The following is a 9492-nucleotide window of genomic DNA, read 5'->3' as shown; positions in this document are numbered from 1 at the left end:
AGATGGAATACAATGTTAATAAATGTGAAGTAATCCATTTTGGTAGAAGTAACAGTAAAAAGGATTATTACTTAAATGGTAAAAAGTTGCAGCATGCTGTTATGAAGAGGGATCTGGGTGTCCTTGTGTATGAATCGCAGAAGGTTGGTCTGCAGGTACAACAAGTAATTAGGAGGGCAAATGGAATTTTGACCTTCATTGTTAAAGCGATTGAGTTTAAAAGCAGGGAGGTTATGTTGCAGCTTTACAGTGTGCTGGTGTGGCCACACCTGGAGTATTGTGTGCAGTTTTGGTCTCCTTATTTGAGAAAGGATGTACTGGCACTGGAGGGGGTGTAGAGGAGGTTCACTGGGTTGATTCCAGAGATGAGGGATTGGCTTATGGGAGATACCGGTACTGTGTGCAGTTTTGGTCTCCTTATTTGAGAAAGGATGTACTGGCACTGGAGGGGGTGTAGAGGAGGTTCACTGGGTTGATTCCAGAGATGAGGGATTGGCTTATGAGGAGATACCGAGTAGACTGGGATTATGTTCATTGGGATTCAGAAGAATGAGGAGGGATCTTAGAGAAACATGTAAAATTATGAGGGGAATAGATAAGATTGAAGTAGAGAGGATGTTTCCACTGGCGGGTGAAACTAGGACGATAGGGCATAGCTTCAAAATTAGGAGAAGCAGATTTCGGACTGAATTGAGAAGGAACATTTTCACCCAGAGGGTTGTAAATCTATGGAATTCCTTGCTCAGTGAAGTAGTTGACGCTATTTTAGTAAACCTTCTTAAAGCTAAGATAGATATTTTTGAACAATAAAGGAATTAAAGGCTTTGATGAGAGTGGGGGTAGGTGAATCTGAGGCCATGAAAAGATCAGCCATGATCTTAGTGAATGGCAGAGCAGGCTCGAAGGGCCAGACAACACACCCCTGCTCCGAGTTCTTATGTTCCTATTAATCAGGTGAAAAGTGAGGACTGCAGGTGCTGGGGAGTCAGAGTCGAGAGTGTGGCGCTGGAAAAGCATTGCAGATCAGGCAGCATCCGAGGTGCAGGAGAATCGACGTTCCGGGCATAAGCCTTTCATCAGGAATGCTCATTCAAGCCTAACAAATTTTGTAGGTAAAAGGCTTGTGTTCATATAGAAAAAAGCATGCAGACAAATGTTATTATTCCATATTGGGTTGAGCGGAAGAAAAAAGCTAGCTTTAAAGCAACTTGTACTCATATGGTGTGCTTCACATAAGAAACGCATGGTACCTTGGGGGAGATCAATGAAATGCAATTTGGGATAGCCACTGTCGTGGAGAAAATGTAGAGAATCACCAGGAGAAGCAGAGAGTTCTTCAAGAAGTAGGTCTTGTATTTGCAAACAAAAAACCGTGACACTGAGAAAGCAGATCTTCAAATGCCCCCAAACCTCCGGGTCCGTGGATTTTTATATCTTTTTTTTTCATGTTTCTGTTAGCTTATCAGCATGTCCAACTAAAGTAATCAAAGTACCTCACTCTAGCTACACAATAAACAAGTTATGCTAGTTCCCATTATCTCTTTAACATTCTACTTAATGTTATTCTAATGTTACGGTTAGATATGTATTATCACCTCTGCTACAGTGATCTTCCATTCCAGACTAATCTGATAGATATTTAGCTATTCCATCGATTACAATAGTCTCCTGTCTCAAGCTGACTCTTCTATTAATTAGATATTTTAATGTTATGTCCCAAATATTTATGGTCCCAATCCTGTCATAATGACACTTAACAGGAAAATTAGCTCTACTAACTGTTATCTCACCATAGTGACCTTTCAGCCTTAACCTTACTCTGCTAATTGGTGTAAGAGCATTCCACTATTGTTATCCCATCTTGCCTTCTACAGATCACAAATTGCCAGTGGTCTTCATGCTTTAACCCTTCCCATGCTTTCATGTCTTTATTTTCCATACTCCCCCCTTTGAGATCTACCGGTCTCACCGAGAGAAAGAAGACAATAAGATCAGCCCCTTCTGTGCCCAATACAAATAATGTAGGTGCCAACACTGACTAAATAATTTTGGGAGTCTGAGACTTAAAGAGTTCTTCCTCCATTCCTGTGATCCCTTGGGCCAAAAACCTGATCTCCAATAACCAGAGCAGGATAAAAGACCCAAGATCCCTCACAATCTAGGACCCGCGCGTTCTTCAGAAATATCATTGACGTCCCCACATGGACATATTCCTTGCCACTTAACAGGAAAATTAGCTCTACTAACTGTTATCTCACCATAGTGACCTTTCAGCCTTAACCTTACTCTGCTAATTGGTGTAAGAGCATTCCACTATTGTTATCCCATCTTGCCTTCTACAGATCACAAATTGCCAGTGGTCTTCATGCTTTAACCCTTCCCATGCTTTCATGTCTTTATTTTCCATACTCCCCCCTTTGAGATCTACCGGTCTCACCGAGAGAAAGAAGACAATAAGATCAGCCCCTTCTGTGCCCAATACAAATAATGTAGGTGCCAACACTGACTAAATAATTTTGGGAGTCTGAGACTTAAAGAGTTCTTCCTCCATTCCTGTGATCCCTTGGGCCAAAAACCTGATCTCCAATAACCAGAGCAGGATAAAAGACCCAAGATCCCTCACAATCTAGGACCCGCGCGTTCTTCAGAAATATCATTGACGTCCCCACATGGACATATTCCTTGCAATGTGGCGGTTGTCAGATCATAATAGGCGAGCAGTGGGGTTCTGTCAGAGGAGTAAGTACTTCCTAGGGTAGCTGAAATGGCCACAAGTTGCTGTGTAGTGACTCAAACTAAAAAGGACTTAATAAAAGATAAGGCACAACAAAAGACGAAGGCGACAACAAGTAAAACCAACCTATAATAAGGCCAATCTTGACAAACCATGCTCCCCAAGTCCCTATTACTATTCAAGCAAAAGTCTGATGACCAAACCTCGCATTGTCTTTTAACTCCCGTCTTAGATTCTTTAGTTTTTCCATTGCTTTAGTAAATGATTCTGGATTAGTGGTGCTGGAAGAGCACAGCAGTTCAGGCAGCATCCAAGGAGCAGCGAAAATGTTGATTTCACTGCTCTTTGGATGCTGCCTGAACTGCTGTGCTCTTCCAGCACCACTAATCCAGAATCTGGTTTCCAGCATCTGCAGTCATTGTTTTTACCTTAGTAAAAGATCCCTCAGGGCTAGTGTTGTTAGGTATAAAGGTACAGCAATGCTCCCCAAACATCACACAAACCCCACCTTTTTCTGCCAGTATCCAGTCTGAGGCCTGTCTGTTTTGCCAAACCTTTTTGGAGTAGCATCCAATTGTTCTCCCAAGGCCACGAGGGTATCATCAGTATAATTGATAATTCTCTGCTGGTTGTAATAAATGTAAATAATCCATTCAGCATTCTTACTAAGCCCTATCACTAGGGTGAGAGCTTCCCAGCCCGCAGCAATCTCATTGCAGGCCTTAAACTCATTAGGAATACCTCTTGACTGTCTTATGCTATCAATCTGAATTGTTGGATCAGGGACATAGCGTTGCTTAGATCAGCGCAAAGCTGACTGTGACGTAGCGTCAAGTTACACGTGTGGCAATGTAATTACCTTGTGTAGGAGCATTACACGGGCACAGCTGCCACTCCTTTCTTACCACACAGCCACCAAGTATCTGCCAATGGGACACGTTGAGAATTTAAAATAGCCCCAAATGTGGTGTCCACTTCGAGTTCAAACGTATTCCCGCAAAGACCCTTAAAATAGCCGACTGGTGTGGAGCCATTTCGCTTAAAGCATTCAAAACTCAACCCTTCCCGTATCCTGAAAGCAGCCACGGGGAATGTGTAATTAGTCTTACTGGTGGACCACGGGGTACTATAGCCACACCACCATTGGAGTTGCTGCCTGCCCACATCATCCTGCTGATAGAACATAGAGGCCTGAAGTAGGAGGCACCAAAAAGGGCAATGGGATTGCATGTAAGTTGATGACTCATCCAGGTTAACAGGTCAGCTAGAGTGCTGCAAACGCCATTGAGTACAGGTGATCGTGTTATAAGGCATAAGGACAACAGAGTATGAGGGGGTTGCCTTAGTACACAAGAAACAGTCCTGTCTAGCCATCATTACAGCCGTGTAGTTTGCCCATTGATACCAATGATTGTCATGGGCGCGAACCAATGTTAGGGCAGCAAGGTCTGCACTTCTAATATGTCTTTGCCTCCCAGCCTGAGTGACCTGGCATTACCAGTCCAGTCTGCCAAGTTAATGTTCTCCAAGTCTGAATATATAGAGTTGGCATCAGAGAGAGGGGTATCGGGGCATTCTCCATGTCTTTCCCATCCCCACTCCCAGGAGAACTATGCTCCCCATCTCCATCACAATCATTTCTGGAATGATCAGTATCCCCAAGAACTTCACTGTACCTTGTGCGGAACCTTGCTGAGGGGTACTAGCCTCCTGTGTGGCCTGCTCATGTCCGAGTTCCTCAGCCTCAGCTCCAGTTACCTCAGTGTTAGAGTTAGTTTGTGCTGGTGAGAGAGCTTTAGTACAGTGATTAAGATGGTACCATATGTGTCGTCCTTCCACTTGGATGGTGGTAGATGATGCCTTAGTCACTACGAAAGGTCCCTCTCTCCTCTGCTCATTCCAGTGTCTTTGAAAAACCCGTACGTACACCCAATCCCCGGGTTTAATAGGTCCTTCCTCGTTGACAGGTGTCAGTTCCCTTTGTGTTTCCTGTGGGTGGATAGTCTCATGTATCATAGTTAGCTGCTGCATATATTGTTTAAGTTCTAAGCTTAACCGCTCCAAGCTCGGCCCTTCGTATGGGCCTCTCCACTGGCATAGGTCTACCTGTGAGCATCTCATGCGGTGTAAGATTGGTCATGTGATTAGTCTGCATGCGATAACTCATTAATGCCAGCAGCAGCACATCAACCCAATTAAGGTCGGTGCTTGTGCAGATCTTGTTTAATTTGGCTTTCAATATCCCATTAATTCTTTTCACCATACCCTGTGACTGGGAATGATATATGCACCCAAACCTCTGCTTGATTCTCAAACACTGCAACACCAACTTACTTACTTCCTGAATGAAGGCAGACCCATTGTCTGATCTAATTTCCGACGAAAAACCAAACCTTGGGATAACTTCATTCGTCAGAAATGTCACGACTGTCCCAGCTCCTGGTTTCAACCTTATTTCCACTGGGCTAGCTGATTTCACTCTCCCCACATCTGCATCATGCTGTGACCCCAAAGTGGTGGTAATGCATCCAATTGCTCATTACTATATTGATCATCTTCCTCCACTGTCAGTGGCATGCTTTGCTGGGGTGTTACCCTGACTTCCTTTGGATTCCCTGTCAAGTTGCAGCAGGCGAGGATTTTAATATAGCTGCTATCCCTGGATTCCCAAACCCCTGTCGTGAGCATATGTCATTCCCTAACTGTTTCTACATGCCTGGCCATAGATTGATATCCCATATTTACCAGTAAAGTTACATGTGGTGTGGTGCCTGATACACTATACCACTTTTCCAGGAACACATTTCTCTCTATTTGCAGGATCACTCCCTGCTCCCCTAATACTATCGTTCCCCTTCTCAAATGTTGTGGAGCAGTGACTTCCTTCTGCCACTACCTCTCTAACACCTCATCCTGAGACTCATCAAATATCACTGTACAGTGCAGCTCAGACTTAGGTGGTCTTGTTTTAGTCAACATCGTCAACACTTCTGCTTCCCACATCCCCCAAATGTCTTGATTATCACTTGCTATATCCCCTATCCAATAAACATTAACATTTTTAATTTCTTGCATCACTAATTTTGTATTGGCCTTTTCTACGACCAATCCCTGCTGTGTACAGTCCAATCTTACCTCTAACTGTAATAAAGCATCCCTACCTAACAAGTTAATTGACATCTCTTTAGACACTAATATTGACAGAAATATCTCCCTACCTTCCATTGCTAATCTTACCGGAGCTGTAAATTGAGTTAACAGTGATTTCCCTGAGGACCCTACAGTTTTAACAAATTTACTTGACATGGGAAGGTGAGAGGCATACCGCGGCTGTACACAAGTGTATATGTCTATCATCACCGGTGTCTGCCACCCTTCTATATTAACTTGTAATACTGGTTCTTGATCAGCCTTCCATGCTAGGAATTGGTAGATTGGTAAGGGGCAATTGCAAGTTATAAAGTTAGGGATTGCTTATACTGTTGACAAAGCCCTACCAGACTTGAATGGTATGAGGAAGAGATTTATGAAAGCAAAAATAATACATTAGCTTCCCACCCAGGTTCACAGGGCCTTCCCACCCAGGTTCACAGGGCATCCCTAACACATCGCATACAGTGTAGGTGTCGGGAAGTGGTCACTGGGGATTCCCGCCGTCTAGGCCCGCTGTAGGGCAGAGAGGGCCTGGTTCAATAAAGGCAATTCCTCCTAAAATGGCCTGGTTGATGGCATCCCCAGCACATCATTTCTGATCCCCCTTGAGCCTGATTATTTATTATGTACCTTAATCCCCCATTCCTACATCCCAGTCCTTGGGGACCCTGGTTCTGTTTCGGCTGTTGTTTAAATCTGCCCTGCCCAGATACATCACCCGCGGGAAAGCTTCTCTAAAATCCTCCATTGCTGGCATGGGACTTTCTGGCCCCTGTCTGGCTACCTGATAGGACCCCCTTGCGCGGGCACTTGGTCCACGCCAGTGTTGATTACTGTGTCGGTTCTTACTGGCAACACCTTTTTAGCCTTCTCCTTTTCTTTCTTTTTAAGCTCTTCGAGCTGCATTTGCGCCAGCTTCCTTTGCACCTCCTCCTGCTGTTCAGACAGTTTCTCTTTGTCTTTTCGGAACCTTTCAACTGCATGAGCTACATGATCTCTAAATTCTCTAAATGGCTCATTGATGATTTCAGACCCACCACTTCCTCCAATCTTGACCTGACTTGGGAGGGCATTGCCTCAATAATGGAATTTCAGAACATTGTGGTCAGCAACTGATTAGTGTCTATGTCTATCTCTGTTTCCAGCATCCACTTTTTAAACTGTTTCTCCAAGTTGGCAGCCAGGTTTTCACCTTCTCCCAGTGGATCCCCTCTCAGAGCCTGGGGGTCCATTTTGGGTGGATAACAGTCTCTTAAGGCCTGCCGTACATTCAGTCTCACTCGATCAAACCCGACCCCATCAATCATTGGATTGTCTGCCGCATTTTTCAAACAGGCTCGAACCATTATTCCCTTTAACCTCAGGAGCCCTACCAACCTCACCAGCAGTGCCTTCAAGTCTCCTATAGCCAGAATCGCCCTGTGGTTTCATCTTCAAAAGCCCTGATCCACTTTCCCACTTCCTCATGTAAACTGGGAGTGCATTCTTCAGCCCTTCCAGATCCTGAGTTCCCCAAGGAATGTATTGTGGGTTTCTTCCCTCTTTTATAAGGAGCGGTAGCATCCTTCCCTGTTAGCCCTTTTTCCCTTTACTGACACTACTTCTCAATAATTCCCCCTCGGGCTCTGAGTCCGATGCAATTTCTAATTCCTCCCATTCTTTAGGTATTGGGGCCATTTTCTTTCCTGGTCTCTCATCATCCCTTTCTGCTTGCTCTGCGTCACCTTCACTGCTTTTCTCTTCAGCCCTTCTTTTGTATCGCAATGAGTATTCCTCAATTGCTTTTTATTCCCTTAGCCCACGCAGCACACTAATCTCATGTTTCAGCTTTTCTTGCTCTCGTTGTATAGTTTCTATTTGCTCTTGCCTGTCCCTTTTCTCTCTTTCTCTTCTTTCCCTCAGTTCATTTTTGTCTTCCGCACTTCCATCCCATTCTAAGTGTCCCTCTATTTCTACTGTTCCCTTTATTACTGGACACTGCTTCAATGCCTCTTGATTCGAGTAGGGAAGAGGTCTATTCAACTCCTCCACATCTGGGTATAGAGGGGAGGCTGATTCCTGCTTTTCTGTTTCCCGTAACTGCTCAGCTTGTTCTTTTGTAGCTTTCCTAGTCACCACAGGTGCCTGACAAGCTATCTTCAGTTCCTCACCCTCTTCCCTGAAAAGTTTTAATACTTCCATCTCCTGATCTCTCTTTTGGTTTCTATTTTCAGATTTATCTTTCGGCTTATAGTTCTTAATAATCCTTCCATCTCATTGCATATATGGCCATTTCGTCAATAAATCCTGAGTTCTTGTTTCCCATTTCTCAGAAATTTTTACAATATCATTTCTTGCCACTGGAAATTTCTTACTCAGTATCTCAACTGCAGTCCCTTTATCCATCCTAACATATATTCCAGTTCAGCTAATGTATTATTTTTGCTCTCATAAATCACTTCCTCATACCATTCAAGTCTGGTAGGGCTTTGTCAACAGTATAAGCAATCCCTAACTTTATAACTTGCAATTGCCTCTTACCAATCTACCAATTCCTAAACGTCCTCAATTGCAGCTAGTTAATACAAACAAGCTATTCTCATTCATTCAGCCTAAACCAATCTAACACTGCAGCTTCAAAATGCACCAATCACTAACGGTTTCTTGAAAAATTTCTCTCTCAAAAGAAATCTTAAATTCTTACAGTGCAAAATAAAATCAAACTACCCCTGGATCGAGCTCCAGGGAAACAAAACACAAACATTTGACCACCACACAATGATAATCAATCTCTCTCTCTCAGCCAGAACCTTACTTAAACAGACCCTTTGTTCATTTCCGAAAGTCTAATTATCCTACAGGCTTTGTCTAAAACATTCAACAGTCTAGTAATACTTTAACACTATGACTATTCTCTGCTATTTTACTTTTAACCATCCACTACCAATCTGCCGGCTTTCTAAACAGGTCAATCAGCGCTTTCTGTAAAACAATTTCCCCTTATTTATTCTGCCGTATCTATCTATCGGGTCTTATATTCACCACATGGAATTTTACTCAGACTATTGCTACATTCTATTCTTACTCACCCCTTACCCCACTGCGTAGTTTTCTTGACCAATTCTCCACGTCTCCTTCAGGTGCAACTTACCCCTCGCCTTTGGATATTGGATCAGAGAGACCCTCCGGCAGGATCCCGCACCTCCAAGTCTCCAAGGACTACTCCAAGCCAGCAGAATATAGTCTGAATTCACAGCAAAAATGCTAACCTTTTTTTTGTTGGGTACCCTGATTCTGTCCGTCTCAGGAATGCCCCCGGTGGACCGAGAAGTGCCCTGTTACTGCCGCCCTTTGTCCAGGTGGGTCTCTGTACAACCCTGCTCGCAGCACCAAATTTGTCATGGAGAAAATGTAGAGAATCACCAGGAGACGCAGAGCGTTCTTGAAGAAGTAGGTCATTTATTTGCAAACAAAAAACCGTGACACTGAGAAAGCAGATTCCTGAATGCCCCCGAACCTATGGGTCCATGGATTTTTATATCTTTTTTTTTCATGTTTCTGTTAGCTTACCAGCATGTCCACTTATATTAATTGAAGTACCTCACTCTAGCTACACAATAAACCAG

Source organism: Chiloscyllium plagiosum, chromosome 25 (genome assembly GCF_004010195.1).
Source record: "Chiloscyllium plagiosum isolate BGI_BamShark_2017 chromosome 25, ASM401019v2, whole genome shotgun sequence".
Taxonomy (NCBI): domain Eukaryota; kingdom Metazoa; phylum Chordata; class Chondrichthyes; order Orectolobiformes; family Hemiscylliidae; genus Chiloscyllium; species Chiloscyllium plagiosum.
The sequence above is the reverse complement of the archived record's forward strand: the minus strand, read 5'-3'. Positions refer to the sequence as shown.